Raw genomic sequence first — 18,785 nt, forward strand, 5'->3', positions numbered from 1 at the left:
GAGGTTGATCTGTCTTTCTGGATAGAGAGACACGGTCTTTCCGCCTTCCAAAATAGAGGGACAGAGACTGTCTGGTCTCTGCCGACACCGGGGCAGAGGAGTAACCGTAGGAACGTGGCCCGTCTCCAGTGGGTAAGCAAGGATGCCTGTCCTGATCGGTGGAAGGTTTCTGAGCTCCTGCTGGGGATGGGCTTCGCGGCATATGACATCTTTGCCTTGATCCATCCCTATGGGACCTCCTACTTCGATGTCAGCTTCGTGAGACCGGAGGGCCTTGAGCTTTTCTGGTCTCGCCACGAGCTGGCTTGGGGTAGCCCCGAATGGCGGGGTTTCCTCGCTGTAGCAATATCCCGCCAGAACTCGGTCAGGAGGTTGACCGTTTTGACCAGTAACAAGTCACTTTCCTGTGTCGACATCTCCACCTGCGAAGGAAATGAGGATGTCGAGTCCATATGGGTCGAAATTCATGGAGGGAAAAATGGTAACAAAATTCTCATTGGGGTCTGTTACAAACCCCCAAATATAACAGAAACCATGGAAAGTCTACTTCTAAAGCAGATAGATGAAGCTGCAACCCATAATGAGGTTCTGGTTATGGGGGACTTTAACTACCCGGATATTAACTGGGAAACAGAAACCTGTGAAACCCATAAAGGCAACAGGTTTCTGCTAATAACCAAGAAAAATTATCTTTCACAATTGGTGCAGAATCCAACCAGAGGAGCAGCACTTTTAGACCTAATACTATCTAATAGACCTGACAGAATAACAAATCTGCAGGTGGTCGGGCATCTAGGAAATAGCGACCACAATATTGTACAGTTTCACCTGTCTTTCACTAGGGGGACTTGTCAGGGAGTCACAAAAACACTGAACTTTAGGAAGGCAAAGTGTGACCAGCTTAGAGATGCCCTTAATCTGGTAGACTGGGACAATATCCTCAGAAATAAGAATACAGATAATAAATGGGAAATGTTTAAGAACATCCTAAATAGGCAGTGTAAGCGGTTTATACCTTGTGGGAATAAAAGGACTAGAAATAGGAAAAACCCAATGTGGCTAAACAAAGAAGTAAGACAGGCAATTAACAGTAAAAAGAAAGCATTTGCACTACTAAAGCAGGATGGCACCATTGAAGCTCTAAAAAACTATAGGGAGAAAAATACTTCATCTAAAAAAACTAATTAAAGCTGCCAAAAAGGAAACAGAGAAGCACATTGCTAAGGAGAGTAAAACTAATCCCAAACTGTTCTTCAACTATATCAATAGTAAAAGAATAAAAACTGAAAATGTAGGCCCCTTAAAAAATAGTGAGGAAAGAATGGTTGTAGATGACGAGGAAAAAGCTAACATATTAAACACCTTCTTCTCCACGGTATTCACGGTGGAAAATGAAATGCTAGGTGAAATCCCAAGAAACAATGAAAACCCTATATTAAGGGTCACCAATCTAACCCAAGAAGAGGTGCGAAACCGGCTAAATAAGATTAAAATAGATAAATCTCCGGGTCCGGATGGCATACACCCACGAGTACTAAGAGAACTAAGTAATGTAATAGATAAACCATTATTTCTTATTTTTAGGGACTCTATAGCGACAGGGTCTGTTCCGCAGGATTGGCGCATAGCAAATGTGGTGCCAATATTCAAAAAGGGCTCTAAAAGTGAACCTGGAAATTATAGGCCAGTAAGTCTAACCTCTATTGTTGGTAAAATATTTGAAGGGTTTCTGAGGGATGTTATTCTGGATTATCTCAATGAGAATAACTGTTTAACTCCATATCAGCATGGGTTTATGAGAAATCGCTCCTGTCAAACCAATCTAATCAGTTTTTATGAAGAGGTAAGCTATAGACTGGACCACGGTGAGTCATTGGACGTGGTATATCTCGATTTTTCCAAAGCGTTTGATACCGTGCCGCACAAGAGGTTGGTACACAAAATGAGAATGCTTGGTCTGGGGGAAAATGTGTGTAAATGGGTTAGTAACTGGCTTAGTGATAGAAAGCAGAGGGTGGTTATAAATGGTATAGTCTCTAACTGGGTCGCTGTGACCAGTGGGGTACCGCAGGGGTCAGTATTGGGACCTGTTCTCTTCAACATATTCATTAATGATCTGGTAGAAGGTTTACACAGTAAAATATCGATATTTGCAGATGATACAAAACTATGTAAAGCAGTTAATACAAGAGAAGATAGTATTCTGCTACAGATGGATCTGGATAAGTTGGAAACTTGGGCTGAAAGGTGGCAGATGAGGTTTAACAATGATAAATGTAAGGTTATACACATGGGAAGAGGGAATCAATATCACCATTACACACTGAATGGGAAACCACTGGGTAAATCTGACAGGGAGAAGGACTTGGGGATCCTAGTTAATGATAAACTTACCTGGAGCAGCCAGTGCCAGGCAGCAGCTGCCAAGGCAAACAGGATCATGGGGTGCATTAAAAGAGGTCTGGATACACATGATGAGAGCATTATACTGCCTCTGTACAAATCCCTAGTTAGACCGCACATGGAGTACTGTGTCCAGTTTTGGGCACCGGTGCTCAGGAAGGATATAATGGAACTAGAGAGAGTACAAAGGAGGGCAACAAAATTAATAAAGGGGATGGGAGAACTACAATACCCAGATAGATTAGCGAAATTAGGATTATTTAGTCTAGAAAAAAGACGACTGAGGGGCGATCTAATAACCATGTATAAGTATATAAGGGGACAATACAAATATCTCGCTGAGGATCTGTTTATACCAAGGAAGGTGACGGGCACAAGGGGGCATTCTTTGCGTCTGGAGGAGAGAAGGTTTTTCCACCAACATAGAAGAGGATTCTTTACTGTTAGGGCAGTGAGAATCTGGAATTGCTTGCCTGAGGAGGTGGTGATGGCGAACTCAGTCGAGGGGTTCAAGAGAGGCCTGGATGTCTTCCTGGAGCAGAACAATATTGTATCATACAATTAGGTTCTGTAGAAGGACGTAGATCTGGGGATTTATTATGATGGAATATAGGCTGAACTGGATGGACAAATGTCTTTTTTCGGCCTTACTAACTATGTTACTATGTTACTATGTTACCTGGGTTGGACGATACGGCGACATCGTCGGTATTCCCGAAAAGACCCTCGGAGAGCATGGTATCTGGTCAGGAGCCTGGACCTTCATGGTGAAATTGAAGGTTTCAGGAAACACTGTTACCCATATCCCTTCCTCAACATTTTTGGGGAGGGACAGGATCTTGATTTTCTACCGGGGGCAGCCTAAGGTCTGTCACAGGTGCGGCAGCCCCACACACTTCAGTGCGCAGTGTACCACCCAGAAATGCGCACTGTGTAGGGACCTCGGCCATCTCGCTGCAACCTGTGGCAGGATTAGGTGTAACTTGTGTGGTGACCTCGGTCACCCGTTCAGTCGCTGTCCGCGTTCCTTCGCCAATGCGGTCCTGAAAGCGGCGAGTGCGGGACAGGCGAAAGCCGGGACTAATCTCGCCGGTGAAGGGACCAGTAGAGGCGGAGGAGGCAGGGAACCGGTGAGGAGCAGGCTGCTGCCATCCAATATCAGGCGGCAGGAGCAGCGCCATGGGAACAGGGGGCAGGGAGTAATTACCCTAAACTCTGACCCGGGTGCTTCACTTGCAGCTGAGGATCCTAAAGACAGCGAATTGAGCGAGGAAGTCAAGAGACTTGAAAGGGAGGAGCAAAAGGACGCCATGTCTGCCCAGGAACCTTCATCCGGTGATAGTCTGGATGAGGGAGAGGGCGAGTGGTCACAGCAAAAGAAAAAGGGTAACAGGAAAACAACTAAGGATAAGAGGGGGTCCGGGCCTCGAGCCTCCTCCTCGGAGTTCGACCCCTCTGACTCCGTAGCCCTGATCCAGGTGCCATTGGAAGGTCCAGCCGCCCCCCCTCTGGTGGATCTCTCTAACCGGTTCCGGGCCCTCCAGGACTCCCCTCCAGAGGGGGGTGACGGGGACCCGGGGCCGGAGGTTGTGGACAAGGTTGTTGGGGCTCAGGAGGTCGCTGGGTCTTCTTCTTGGGGGCAAATAAAAAACCCTTCTGGGGGGGGGACTACCTCAGGACCACCAGTCAAGGGCCAGAGTGTATGTAAGGAGAGAATGGATGAGTCTGTTTGTCTTAAGCGCACTAAAAGCTCATCATTGTCAGAGGAAGAGGGTGAAACTGTTGGGGGTGGGAAGAAAAAGGCTATCTAACTCAATCAATCATGATGGCGGCACCCACCCCGTTGACGATGGCAACCATTAATGTTGCCAGCATAAAGTCAGAAGCGGCATGGTACATGGGCTTTCATTTTCTCGGCCAACTTGATGCCGACATTTTGTTTTTGCAGGAGACCAGGTTGACTGACCTATCAACCATGCATAAGGCAAAGCGGGAGTGGAGGCACGGGCCCTCCTATTGGTCTCTTGCGGCCGAGCCGTATAGCGGGGTGGCGGTTCTTTTTAAGACCGCAGCGGTTGAATGCAGACGATTGATCGAGTTAGAAATGGGGAGATGCTTGATCCTAGATGTCTCCATGGGAGGACAGGAGCTGCGGCTCATTAACATCTACGATTCCCAGTCCAAGTGGGACCGCATGAAGATCAAACCTTTCTTATTTTCGAGTCGGCAGGTGGTCTTTGGAGGGGATTTCAACAACGTCACGAGACCCTGTGATAGAGGAGGTTCCGGAAACCGGCTGGCTTACGATTGCTTCGCGCTAAATAGGATAGTAAGTGAGGCACGCCTGGTGGATGTCCACATCCGGCACAACACAGGCCATGCGGGGTTCACCTTTTTTAGAGGTAGTCAGTGCAGGTCTAGGTTAGACAGGTTTTATTTGAAGGAGGAGGCCGTCTCCTCGCCGTTGTCGGTTGTGGAGGTGGAATTCTCCGATCACTGTTTGATTATGTTTTCTCTGAGCGTTACAGAGACTCCTTGGATGGGAAGAGGTTATTGGAAGCTGAATTCGTCACTCCTTGAGGAAGAAGCTGTAAGACGGTCCTTTGAGGAATTTCTTCAGAGCCAGGTACCGCTGCTGGGCCTAAGTCTGAGTGGTGGGAGATGTTCAAACATCGGGTGGCGAGATTCTTCCGGCAACGCTCGAACCTCAGAAGCCTGAACAGGGATCGCCTGTATCAGAGCCTGAGGAGGAAACTCGAGCATCGTGTCTCGACTGGGGGTAGCCGCGAGGCGATCTCCAGTGTGAAATCCTTGCTAATAAGGTGTCAGTACGATAGGCACACTGTTGTGAATTCTGTTATCGGGCTCCCTCCTGTGGTCGTGAATGGTACTTCGGCGAGTTCTGTCCGTGGACTCCCTCTGGTGGCTGTGAGTGGAGTTGCTGGATCTGAGGTTCCTTCCACAGGTGACCTAGGTTATTCTTAGGCTGGCTTCTCTATTTAACTCCACTCAGATCGTTACTCCATGCCAGCTGTCAATGTTCCTGTGCTGGTTCAGTTCGCTCTTGGATCTTTCTGGAGACCTGTCTCTTCCTGCAAGAAGCTAAGTCCCCGATTGTTATTTTCTGTTCATGGTTTTCTAGTCCAGCTTGCTTTCATGATTTTGTCTTGCTAGCTGGAAGCTCTGGGATGCAGGGTGGCGCCTCCGCACCGTGAGTCGGTGCGGGGGTCTTTTTGCACACTCTGCGTGGTCTTTTGTAGTTTTTTGTGCTGACCGCAAAGATACCTTTCCTATCCTCTGTCTATTTAGTTAGTCTGGCCTCCCTTTGCTAAAACCTGTTTCATTTCTGTGTTTGTGACTTTCATCTTACTCACAGTTAATATTTGTGGGGGGCTGCCTTTTCCTTTGGGGAAATTTCTCTGAGGCAAGGTAGGCTTTATTTTCTATCTCTAGGGCTAGCTAGTTCTTAGGCTGTGCCAAGGCGTCTAGGCCATGTCAGGTATGCTCCACGGCTATTTCTAGTGTGTGTGATTGGATTAGGGGTTGCGGTCAGCAGAGTTCCCACTTCCCAGAGCTTGTCCTGTATCGGTTTATCCATCAGGTCTTTCCAGGTGCTCCTAACCACCAGGTCATAACAGCACACATCTCTGGTTTTTGAGAGGGACTATGGGAAGTACTACTCGCCCGACCTTTACAGAAGCTGCAAGATGTCAGTGAATAGTAAGATCGTGACGGGGCTGATGGACAGTACGGGATCCCTGAGAAGGTCCAGATCAGGGATCTTGGAGGTCGTCAGTTCATACTACTCACACCTCTTGGGGAGGAAGGAACTGGATCGTGACAGGATGTCGGCTTTCCTGGCTGAAGCTGTTCCTGAGCCAGGGGCTGACCTCTCGCTGGGCGGTTTGGCAGAAGCGATCAAAGGAGGGGAAGTGAGACTGGCGATCGATGGGCTCCGGCCCAAAAAATCGTCAGGTCCGGATGGCTTAACGTCCGAGTTCTTTAGGACTTTTAGGGACTCCTTGGTCCCCCTCTTGACTCAGGTTTTTAATGAGTGTCTCTCCTCGGGCACTCTGCCGAGATCATTAAGGAGGTCGGCTCTGATCATTTTGTCAAAGGGTAAGGATCCGTCACGCATTGAGAATTGGCGTCCCATATCACTTCTCAATGTGGACAGGAAGGTTTTGGCTAAGATACTCTTCAACAGGCTGGTGAAGTTTGCACCGCGGCTCCTTTCGGAGGCCCAGCACTGTTGCGTTCCTGGCCGTAGCACTTTCAGTGCTGTTCTGGGTGTCCGGGAGGCCGTGGAGCGGGGCAGGGTGGGCCTTTGGAAGGGGTTCTTGCTGACCCTGGATCAGGCAAAAGCCTTTGATCGGGTCGACCACGAGTACCTCTGGTCCACTCTTTTGAGGTATGGTCTGCCTGGAGGGTTTGTGGACTGGCTTAAGACCTTGTATGCAGGGGCTGAGACTTTCCCTCTGGTAAACGGGTGGATTGGACAACCTTTCGGGGTAGGATCTGGTGTCCGCCAGGGCTGCCCTCTTAGCCCTTTGCTTTACGCGTTTGCGATCGATCCCTTCCTCAGAAGGGTCGATTGTGGACCGTTGGCGGGGGTGAGGATGGGCAGTTTGGCGCCAGAGGCTATCCTGAGCGTAGTGGCCTACGCGGATGACGTCACTGTCTTTGTTTCATCGCAAGAGGAGGTCATGGTGGAGAGCTACTCGGAGGCATCCAGGTCCAAGGTCAACCAGGACAAGTGTGAGAGTCTCTGGCTGGGAGGCGGTGATCCCGCATTTGATCTTCCGGACACCCTCCCCGAACCCCAAGAACATGCCAAAGTCCTAGGCATCGAATTTGGCCAGGGTGATTACCCCACGAAAAACTGGGAAGGCAGAATCAAAGGTGTCGCCCAAAGAGTGGACCAATGGAAGGGTTGGTCTTTGACCCTGAGGGAAAGGGTTGACCTGTGCAAAGCTTTCCTGCTCCCCTTGCTAATCTACCTGGGCAGCGTCTGTGTCTTACCAGAGCCTCTCTGGACACGGGTCTACAGTCTGTTCTTCCAGATGTTATGAAGGAATAGACTAAACCTAGTCAAACGGGAGGTCACTTACCGCACGAGGAGACTAGGGGGGTTGAATATGGTGAACCCCGTGGTGTTCCTAGTGAACACCTTTTTGAAAGTTAATGTGGCAAACCTCTGGAAAGAGAGGGCTCCTCCGTGGGTATTCTCCTGCAAGGGATGGTTTCAGCCTTTCTTCCAGGAATGGGAGAAAGGGGGAAGATTGAAGGATCTTCGCACACCGCACGGGCATCTCCCGGCTCATGTTACCCTGGTTCTAAAAATGATGCGCCGGTGGGGTCTGGGAATGTGGGAAGTGAGGTCCCTCCCGAGGAAACTCCTCGACATGCGGGTCTTGCTTTCGTATTATTAGAAACCATTGGTCCTCAAGGACTGCACAAGTCGGGATCTAGAGGTTGGATTAAGTTTGTTAAATTCTAGCAGAATCCCCAAGAAGTATTGGGACTTGACTTGGCGCTACTTCCAAGGTAAGTTGTATGTGAGGGACAATTTGAAGTACAGGAGCTCCGAGGACAGGAATTGTCCCCGTGAGGCTTGCGCTACCATGCTGGAAAGCATGGAGCACTTCCTGCTTCATTGTCCCTTTAATACAGAGGTGTACAACGGGGTGGGCGCTTCCATTGGTTGGCTGCGGCTGGCCACTCTGTCCTATGCCGAGTGGGCCTATGGAGCGTTCAGAGACCTCGGGAGAAGGGACCGAGCCACTTTATTCTTAGTCAGCGCAGTGGTCAGGTATTTCACGTGGAACGCACGAGTTTTAGTTTCGACGCAGAGTAAAATCCTCCGAGTAGATAAAGTTTGTAGCAGCATCCTAGGTGCCCTGGTGAAGGTGCATTCTCTGGAGTGCGGAGGACTGGGTACCCAGAGGGCGGCCCATCTCTGGAGGGGTTTCTCCTTCAGGGTGCCTTAGTCCGTTAGCGCTCCTATATCCTGGTGGTGGGCTGATATCTTTACACCCTAGCTTTTTGTTTTGTATTTCTGTTCCCTGAATAGAAGGTTTGCAGGCATCGAACTTGAGCCTCGGGTGGTGAGAATGTAGGTTGTGTTCTGTGATGTTGGTTTATGTATATATTGTATATAGTGTATTGTATATATTGTATATAGTGTGTATAAAAGAGGGTCTTAGGTTGGGTGGGGGGTTTGGGGGTTCAACGGCGGTGATAAGAGACTGATCTGGCTTGGCCCAGGCTCCGCCTGGGGAAAAACTTTGGGGCCTGATCCTAGCTCGGATAATTCCTGAACTTTGTGGCCAGAGCTGGATCGGGGGTGGCAGGATAGTTAGAGTAGGTGTGTGTTTATATATATATATATATATATATATATATTTAAAGTGGGACCAGCAGGGTTTTACATGTAACATAGTAACATACATAGTAACATAGTTAGTAAGGCCGAAAAAAGACATTTGTCCATCCAGTTCAGCCTATATTCCATCATAATAAATCCCCAGATCTACGTCCTTCTACAGAACCTAATAATTGTATGATACAATATTGTTCTGCTCCAGGAAGACATCCAGGCCTCTCTTGAACCCCTCGACTGAGTTCGCCATCACCACCTCCTCAGGCAAGCAATTCCAGATTCTCACTGCCCTAACAGTAAAGAATCCTCTTCTATGTTGGTGGAAAAACCTTCTCTCCTCCAGACGCAAAGAATGCCCCCTTGTGCCCGTCACCTTCCTTGGTATAAACAGATCCTCAGCGAGATATTTGTATTGTCCCCTTATATACTTATAAATGGTTATTAGATCGCCCCTCAGTCGTCTTTTTTCTAGACTAAATAATCCTAATTTCGCTAATCTATCTGGGTATTGTAGTTCTCCCATCCCCTTTATTAATTTTGTTGCCCTCCTTTGTACTCTCTCTAGTTCCATTATATCCTTCCTGAGCACCGGTGTCCAAAACTGGACACAGTACTCCATGTGTGGTCTAACTAGGGATTTGTACAGAGGCAGTATAATGCTCTCATCATGTGTATCCAGACCTCTTTTAATGCACCCCATGATCCTGTTTGCCTTGGCAGCTGCTGCCTGGCACTGGCTGCTCCAGGTAAGTTTATCATTAACTAGGATCCCCAAGTCCTTCTCCCTGTCAGATTTACCCAGTGGTTTCCCATTCAGTGTGTAATGGTGACATTGATTCCTTCTTCCCATGTGTATAACCTTACATTTATCATTGTTAAACCTCATCTGCCACCTTTCAGCCCAAGTTTCCAACTTATCCAGATCCATCTGTAGCACAATACTATCTTCTCTTGTATTAACTGCTTTACATAGTTTTGTATCATCTGCAAATATCGATATTTTGCTGTGTAAACCTTCTACCAGATCATTAATGAATATGTTGAAGAGAACAGGTCCCAATACTGACCCCTGCGGTACCCCACTGGTCACAGCGACCCAGTTAGAGACTATACCATTTATAACCACCCTCTGCTTTCTATCACTAAGCCAGTTACTAACCCATTTACACACAATTTCCCCCAGACCAAGCATTCTCATTTTGTGTACCAACCTCTTGTGCGGCACGGTATCAAACGCTTTGGAAAAATCGAGATATACCACGTCCAATGACTCACCGTGGTCCAGCCTATAGCTTACCTCTTCATAAAAACTGGTTAGATTGGTTTGACAGGAGCGATTTCTCATAAACCCATGCTGATATGGAGTTAAACAGTTATTCTCATTGAGATAATCCAGAATAACATCCCTCAGAAACCCTTCAAATATTTTACCAACAATAGAGGTTAGACTTACTGGCCTATAATTTCCAGGTTCACTTTTAGAGCCCTTTTTGAATATTGGCACCACATTTGCTATGCGCCAATCCTGCGGAACAGACCCTGTCGCTATAGAGTCCCTAAAAATAAGAAATAATGGTTTATCTATTACATTACTTGGTTCTCTTAGTACTCGTGGGTGTATGCCATCCGGACCCGGAGATTTATCTATTTTAATCTTATTTAGCCGGTTTCGCACCTCTTCTTGGGTTAGATTGGTGACCCTTAATATAGGGTTTTGTTTCTTGGGATTTCACCTAGCATTTCATTTTCCACCGTGAATACCGTGGAGAAGAATGTGTTTAATATGTTAGCTTTTTCCTCGTCATCTACAACCATTCTTTCCTCACTATTTTTTAAGGGGCCTACATTTTCAGTTTTTATTCTTTTACTATTGATATAGTTGAAGAACAGTTTGGGATTAGTTTTACTCTCCTTAGCAATGTGCTTCTCTGTTTCCTTTTTGGCAGCTTTAATTAGTTTTTTAGATAAAGTATTTTTCTCCCTATAGTTTTTTAGAGCTTCAATGGTACCATCCTGCTTTAGTAGTGCAAATGCTTTCTTTTTACTGTTAATTGCCTGTCTTACTTCTTTGTTTAGCCACATTGGGTTTTTCCTATTTCTAGTCCTTTTATTCCCACAAGGTATAAACCGCTTACACTGCCTATTTAGGATGTTCTTAAACATTTCCCATTTATTATCTGTATTCTTATTTCTGAGGATATTGTCCCAGTCTACCAGATTAAGGGCATCTCTAAGCTGGTCAAACTTTGCCTTCCTAAAGTTCAGTGTTTTTGTGACTCCCTGACAAGTCCCCCTAGTGAAAGACAGGTGAAACTGTACAATATTGTGGTCGCTATTTCCTAGATGCCCGACCACCTGCAGATTTGTTATTCTGTCAGGTCTATTAGATAGTATTAGGTCTAAAAGTGCTGCTCCTCTGGTTGGATTCTGCACCAATTGTGAAAGATAATTTTTCTTGGTTATTAGCAGAAACCTGTTGCCTTTATGGGTTTCACAGGTTTCTGTTTCCCAGTTAATATCCGGGTAGTTAAAGTCCCCCATAACCAGGACCTCATTATGGGTTGCAGCTTCATCTATCTGCTTTAGAAGTAGACTTTCCATGGTTTCTGTTATATTTGGGGGTTTGTAACAGACCCCAATGAGAATTTTGTTACCATTTTTCCCTCCATGAATTTCGACCCATATGGACTCGACATCCTCATTTCCTTCGCTAATATCCTCCCTTAAAGTGGACTTTAGACAAGACTTTACATAGAGACAAACCCCTCCTCCTCTCCGATTTTTACGATCCTTTCTAAACAGACTGTAACCCTGTAAGTTAACTGCCCAGTCATAGCTTTCATCTAACCATGTCTCGGTTATTCCCACTATGTCAAAGTTACCTGTAGATATTTCTGCTTCTAGTTCTTCCATCTTGTTTGTCAGGCTTCTGGCGTTTGCGAGCATGCAGTTTAGAGGATTTTGTTTTGTTCCAATCTCCTCGCTGTGGATTGTTTTAGAAATGTTCTTACCTCCCTTCTGAGTATGTTTTCCTGGGTCTTCTTTGTTCAAGTCTAATGTTTTTCTTCCCGTCCCCTCTTCTTCTAGTTTAACGCCCTCCTGATGAGTGTAGCGAGTCTTCTGGCGAATGTGTGTTTCCCAGGTTTGTTGAGGTGTAGTCCGTCTCTGGCGAGGAGTCCATCGTACAAGTAATTCACACCGTGGTCCAGGAATCCGAATCCTTGTTGTCTGCACCATCGTCTTAGCCAGTTGTTTGCATCAAGGTTCCTGTTCCATCTCCTGGTGCCATGCCCGTCTACTGGAAGGATAGAAGAAAAACTACCTGTGCATCCAGTTCCTTTACTTTCTTCCCCAACTCTTCAAAGTCTTTGCAGATTGTCGGTAGGTCCTTCCTTGCCGTGTCATTGGTGCCAACATGTATCAGAAGAAATGGGTGGACATCCTTGGAGTTGAAGAGCTTTGGTATCCTATCGGTCACATCCTTGATCATCGCACCTGGAAGGCAGCATACTTCTCTTGCATTTATGTCCGGTCTGCAGATGGCTGCTTCTGTGCCTCTCCGTAGTGAGTCTCCCACCACCACCACTCTTCGTTGCTTCTTGGCTGTACTTTTTGCTGTCACTTGTTGCTGTGTGCCCTTTTCTTTTTTGCTTGCTAGTATTGTTTCATCCTTAGGTGTGCCATCTTCATCCTCTACAAAGATTTGATATCGGTTCTTCAGTTGTGTGGTTGGTGATTTCTCCATGGTCTTCTTGCTTCTTTTGGTCACATGCTTCCACTCATCTGCTTTTGGAGGTTCTCTGACACTTTTTTCACCTTCTGTGACCAGTAGAGATGCTTCTGTTCTGTCTAGAAAGTCTTCATTCTCTTTGATGAGTTTCAAAGTTGCTATTCTTTCTTCCAGACCCCGCACCTTTTCTTCTAAAAGGGCAACTAGTCTACACTTCTGACAGGTGAAATTTAATTCTTCTTCTGGTCGATCTGTGAACATGTAGCACATGCTGCAGCTCACCATGTAGGTTGTCACATCTGCCATGTTGCTCCTAGATCCTGCTGACTTGCTGTGTGTTTTCCTTCTTGTGTAATCTACTCAGCCAAGCTTTCTTGCATTAATGTCCTACAGGCAAAAATTCACGCGCCGTAAGGCGCGCGGTTTGGTGATTCTTTCCAAGCAGCTGGTCCCGGCTGTACCCAACGATCTTCTAGCTTAGGGAGACTCTTCGCTTTTCCCAGAAGGCACCTGGAATATGCAAATTAGCCTCCTCAAGCTTGAATCCCTGGTTTGGTGATTCTTTCCAAGCAGCTGGTCCCGGCTGTACCCAACGATCTTCTAGCTTAGGGAGACTCTTCGCTTTTCCCAGAAGGCACCTGGAATATGCAAATTAGCCTCCTCAAGCTTGAATCCCTGGTTTGGTGATTCTTTCCAAGCAGCTGGTCCCGGCTGTACCCAACGATCTTCTAGCTTAGGGAGACTCTTCGCTTTTCCCAGAAGGCACCTGGAATATGCAAATTAGCCTCCTCAAGCTTGAATCCCTGGTTTGGTGATTCTTTCCAAGCAGCTGGTCCCGGCTGAACCCAACGATCTTCTAGCTTAGGGAGACTCTTCGCTTTTCCCAGAAGGCACCTGGAATATGCAAATTAGCCTCCTCAAGCTTGAATCCCTGGTTTGGTGATTCTTTCCAAGCAGCTGGTCCCGGCTGTACCCAACGATCTTCTAGCTTAGGGAGACTCTTCGCTTTTCCCAGAAGGCACCTGGAATATGCAAATTAGCCTCCTCAAGCTTGAATCCCTGGTTTGGTGATTCTTTCCAAGCAGCTGGTCCCGGCTGTACCCAACGATCTTCTAGCTTAGGGAGACTCTTCGCTTTTCCCAGAAGGCACCTGGAATATGCAAATTAGCCTCCTCAAGCTTGAATCCCTGGTTTGGTGATTCTTTCCAAGCAGCTGGTCCCGGCTGTACCCAACGATCTTCTAGCTTAGGGAGACTCTTCGCTTTTCCCAGAAGGCACCTGGAATATGCAAATTAGCCTCCTCAAGCTTGAATCCCTGGTTTGGTGATTCTTTCCAAGCAGCTGGTCCCGGCTGAACCCAACGATCTTCTAGCTTAGGGAGACTCTTCGCTTTTCCCAGAAGGCACCTGGAATATGCAAATTAGCCTCCTCAAGCTTGAATCCCTGGTTTGGTGATTCTTTCCAAGCAGCTGGTCCCGGCTGTACCCAACGATCTTCTAGCTTAGGGAGACTCTTCGCTTTTCCCAGAAGGCACCTGGAATATGCAAATTAGCCTCCTCAAGCTTGAATCCCTGGTTTGGTGATTCTTTCCAAGCAGCTGGTCCCGGCTGAACCCAACGATCTTCTAGCTTAGGGAGACTCTTCGCTTTTCCCAGAAGGCACCTGGAATATGCAAATTAGCCTCCTCAAGCTTGAATCCCTGGTTTGGTGATTCTTTCCAAGCAGCTGGTCCCGGCTGTACCCAACGATCTTCTAGCTTAGGGAGACTCTTCGCTTTTCCCAGAAGGCACCTGGAATATGCAAATTAGCCTCCTCAAGCTTGAATCCCTGGTTTGGTGATTCTTTCCAAGCAGCTGGTCCCGGCTGAACCCAACGATCTTCTAGCTTAGGGAGACTCTTCGCTTTTCCCAGAAGGCACTTGGAATATGCAAATTAGCCTCCTCAAGCTTGAATCCCTGGTTTGGTGATTCTTTCCAAGCAGCTGGTCCCGGCTGTACCCAACGATCATCTAGCTTAGGGAGACTCTTCGCTTTTCCCAGAAGGCACCTGGAATATGCAAATTAGCCTCCTCAAGCTTGAATCCCTGGTTTGGTGATTCTTTCCAAGCAGCTGGTCCCGGCTGAACCCAACGATCTTCTAGCTTAGGGAGACTCTTCGCTTTTCCCAGAAGGCACCTGGAATATGCAAATTAGCCTCCTCAAGCTTGAATCCCTGGTTTGGTGATTCTTTCCAAGCAGCTGGTCCCGGCTGAACCCAACGATCTTCTAGCTTAGGGAGACTCTTCGCTTTTCCCAGAAGGCACCTGGAATATGCAAATTAGCCTCCTCAAGCTTGAATCCCTGGTTTGGTGATTCTTTCCAAGCAGCTGGTCCCGGCTGTACCCAACGATCTTCTAGCTTAGGGAGACTCTTCGCTTTTCCCAGAAGGCACCTGGAATATGCAAATTAGCCTCCTCAAGCTTGAATCCCTGGTTTGGTGATTCTTTCCAAGCAGCTGGTCCCGGCTGAACCCAACGACCTTCTAGCTTAGGGAGACTCTTCGCTTTTCCCAGAAGGCACCTGGAATATGCAAATTAGCCTCCTCAAGCTTGAATCCCTGGTTTGGTGATTCTTTCCAAGCAGCTGGTCCCGGCTGAACCCAACGACCTTCTAGCTTAGGGAGACTCTTCGCTTTTCCCAGAAGGCACCTGGAATATGCAAATTAGCCTCCTCAAGCTTGAATCCCTGGTTTGGTGATTCTTTCCAAGCAGCTGGTCCCGGCTGTACCCAACGACCTTCTAGCTTAGGGAGACTCTTCGCTTTTCCCAGAAGGCACCTGGAATATGCAAATTAGCCTCCTCAAGCTTGAATCCCTGGTTTGGTGATTCTTTCCAAGCAGCTGGTCCCGGCTGTACCCAACGATCTTCTAGCTTAGGGAGACTCTTCGCTTTTCCCAGAAGGCACCTGGAATATGCAAATTAGCCTCCTCAAGCTTGAATCCCTGGTTTGGTGATTCTTTCCAAGCAGCTGGTCCCGGCTGTACCCAACGATCTTCTAGCTTAGGGAGACTCTTCGCTTTTCCCAGAAGGCACCTGGAATATGCAAATTAGCCTTCTCAAGCTTGAATCCCTGGTTTGGTGATTCTTTCCAAGCAGCTGGTCCCGGCTGTACCCAACGATCTTCTAGCTTAGGGAGACTCTTCGCTTTTCCCAGAAGGCACCTGGAATATGCAAATTAGCCTCCTCAAGCTTGAATCCCTGGTTTGGTGATTCTTTCCAAGCAGCTGGTCCCGGCTGTACCCAACGATCTTCTAGCTTAGGGAGACTCTTCGCTTTTCCCAGAAGGCACCTGGAATATGCAAATTAGCCTCCTCAAGCTTGAATCCCTGGTTTGGTGATTCTTTCCAAGCAGCTGGTCCCGGCTGTACCCAACGATCTTCTAGCTTAGGGAGACTCTTCGCTTTTCCCAGAAGGCACCTGGAATATGCAAATTAGCCTCCTCAAGCTTGAATCCCTGGTTTGGTGATTCTTTCCAAGCAGCTGGTCCCGGCTGAACCCAACGATCTTCTAGCTTAGGGAGACTCTTCGCTTTTCCCAGAAGGCACCTGGAATATGCAAATTAGCCTCCTCAAGCTTGAATCCCTGGTTTGGTGATTCTTTCCAAGCAGCTGGTCCCGGCTGTACCCAACGATCTTCTAGCTTAGGGAGACTCTTCGCTTTTCCCAGAAGGCACCTGGAATATGCAAATTAGCCTCCTCAAGCTTGAATCCCTGGTTTGGTGATTCTTTCAAAGCAGCTGGTCCCGGCTGTACCCAACGATCTTCTAGCTTAGGGAGACTCTTCGCTTTTCCCAGAAGGCACCTGGAATATGCAAATTAGCCTCCTCAAGCTTGAATCCCTGGTTTGGTGATTCTTTCCAAGCAGCTGGTCCCGGCTGTACCCAACGATCTTCTAGCTTAGGGAGACTCTTCGCTTTTCCCAGAAGGCACCTGGAATATGCAAATTAGCCTCCTCAAGCTTGAATCCCTGGTTTGGTGATTCTTTCCAAGCAGCTGGTCCCGGCTGTACCCAACGATCTTCTAGCTTAGGGAGACTCTTCGCTTTTCCCAGAAGGCACCTGGAATATGCAAATTAGCCTCCTCAAGCTTGAATCCCTGGTTTGGTGATTCTTTCCAAGCAGCTGGTCCCGGCTGTACCCAACGATCTTCTAGCTTAGGGAGACTCTTCGCTTTTCCCAGAAGGCACCTGGAATATGCAAATTAGCCTCCTCAAGCTTGAATCCCTGGTTTGGTGATTCTTTCCAAGCAGCTGGTCCCGGCTGTACCCAACGATCTTCTAGCTTAGGGAGACTCTTCGCTTTTCCCAGAAGGCACCTGGAATATGCAAATTAGCCTCCTCAAGCTTGAATCCCTGGTTTGGTGATTCTTTCCAAGCAGCTGGTCCCGGCTGTACCCAACGATCTTCTAGCTTAGGGAGACTCTTCGCTTTTCCCAGAAGGCACCTGGAATATGCAAATTAGCCTCCTCAAGCTTGAATCCCTGGTTTGGTGATTCTTTCCAAGCAGCTGGTCCCGGCTGTACCCAACGATCTTCTAGCTTAGGGAGACTCTTCGCTTTTCCCAGAAGGCACATGCAAATTAGCCTCCTCAAGCTTGAATCCCTGAACTTGTCCTGGTGATTCTTTCCAAGCAGCTGGGTCCCGGCTGTACCCAACGATCTTCTAGCTTAGGGAGACTCTTCGCTTTTCCCAGAAGGCACCTGGAATATGCAAATTAGCCTCCTCAAGCTTGAATCCCTGGTTTGGTGATTCTTTCCAAGCAGCTGGTCCCGGCTGTACCCAACGATCTTCTAGCTTAGGGAGACTCTTCGCTTTTCCCAGAAGGCACCTGGAATATGCAAATTAGCCTCCTCAAGCTTGAATCCCTGGTTTGGTGATTCTTTCCAAGCAGCTGGTCCCGGCTGTACCCAACGATCTTCTAGCTTAGGGAGACTCTTCGCTTTTCCCAGAAGGCACCTGGAATATGCAAATTAGCCTCCTCAAGCTTGAATCCCTGGTTTGGTGATTCTTTCCAAGCAGCTGGTCCCGGCTGTACCCAACGATCTTCTAGCTTAGGGAGACTCTTCGCTTTTCCCAGAAGGCACCTGGAATATGCAAATTAGCCTCCTCAAGCTTGAATCCCTGGTTTGGTGATTCTTTCCAAGCAGCTGGTCCCGGCTGTACCCAACGATCTTCTAGCTTAGGGAGACTCTTCGCTTTTCCCAGAAGGCACCTGGAATATGCAAATTAGCCTCCTCAAGCTTGAATCCCTGGTTTGGTGATTCTTTCCAAGCAGCTGGTCCCGGCTGTACCCAACGATCTTCTAGCTTAGGGAGACTCTTCGCTTTTCCCAGAAGGCACCTGGAATATGCAAATTAGCCTCCTCAAGCTTGAATCCCTGGTTTGGTGATTCTTTCCAAGCAGCTGGTCCCGGCTGTACCCAACGATCTTCTAGCTTAGGGAGACTCTTCGCTTTTCCCAGAAGGCACCTGGAATATGCAAATTAGCCTCCTCAAGCTTGAATCCCTGGTTTGGTGATTCTTTCCAAGCAGCTGGTCCCGGCTGTACCCAACGATCTTCTAGCTTAGGGAGACTCTTCGCTTTTCCCAGAAGGCACCTGGAATATGCAAATTAGCCTCCTCAAGCTTGAATCCCTGGTTTGGTGATTCTTTCCAAGCAGCTGGTCCCGGCTGTACCCAACGATCTTCTAGCTTAGGGAGACTCTTCGCTTTTCCCAGAAGGCACCTGGAATATGCAAATTAGCCTCCTCAAGCTTGAATCCCTGGTTTGGTGATTCTTTCCAAGCAGCTGGTCCCGGCTGTACCCAACGATCTTCTAGCTTAGGGAGACTCTTCGCTTTTCCCAGAAGGCACCTGGAATATGCAAATTAGCCTCCTCAAGCTTGAATCCCTGGTTTGGTGATTCTTTCCAAGCAGCTGGTCCCGGCTGTACCCAACGATCTTCTAGCTTAGGGAGACTCTTCGCTTTTCCCAGAAGGCACCTGGAATATGCAAATTAGCCTCCTCAAGCTTGAATCCCTGGTTTGGTGATTCTTTCCAAGCAGCTGGTCCCGGCTGTACCCAACGATCTTCTAGCTTAGGGAGACTCTTCGCTTTTCCCAGAAGGCACCTGGAATATGCAAATTAGCCTCCTCAAGCTTGAATCCCTGGTTTGGTGATTCTTTCCAAGCAGCTGGTCCCGGCTGTACCCAACGATCTTCTAGCTTAGGGAGACTCTTCGCTTTTCCCAGATGGCAC

General features: G+C 47.8%; 1 protein-coding gene across 2 annotated transcripts in view; it reads left to right on the forward strand.

The window, feature by feature from the left end:
• GNAI2 (G protein subunit alpha i2) overlaps window positions 1-18,785 on the forward strand; it is an 89,618-nt gene that overhangs the window by 1,525 nt on the left and 69,308 nt on the right. Inside the window, exon 2 of one of the 2 annotated variants that reach the window (XM_069736029.1) lies at window positions 4,932-5,029. The exons of the other annotated variant lie outside the window; for it this stretch is intronic. The gene's annotated coding sequence lies outside the window, so the exon portion shown is untranslated. The remainder of the gene's footprint in view (window positions 1-4,931; window positions 5,030-18,785) is intronic. 2 annotated transcript variants of the gene reach the window in all.

The sequence above is a fragment of the Ranitomeya imitator genome, chromosome 8, assembly GCF_032444005.1.
Source record: "Ranitomeya imitator isolate aRanImi1 chromosome 8, aRanImi1.pri, whole genome shotgun sequence".
Classification (NCBI taxonomy): Eukaryota; Metazoa; Chordata; class Amphibia; order Anura; family Dendrobatidae; genus Ranitomeya; species Ranitomeya imitator.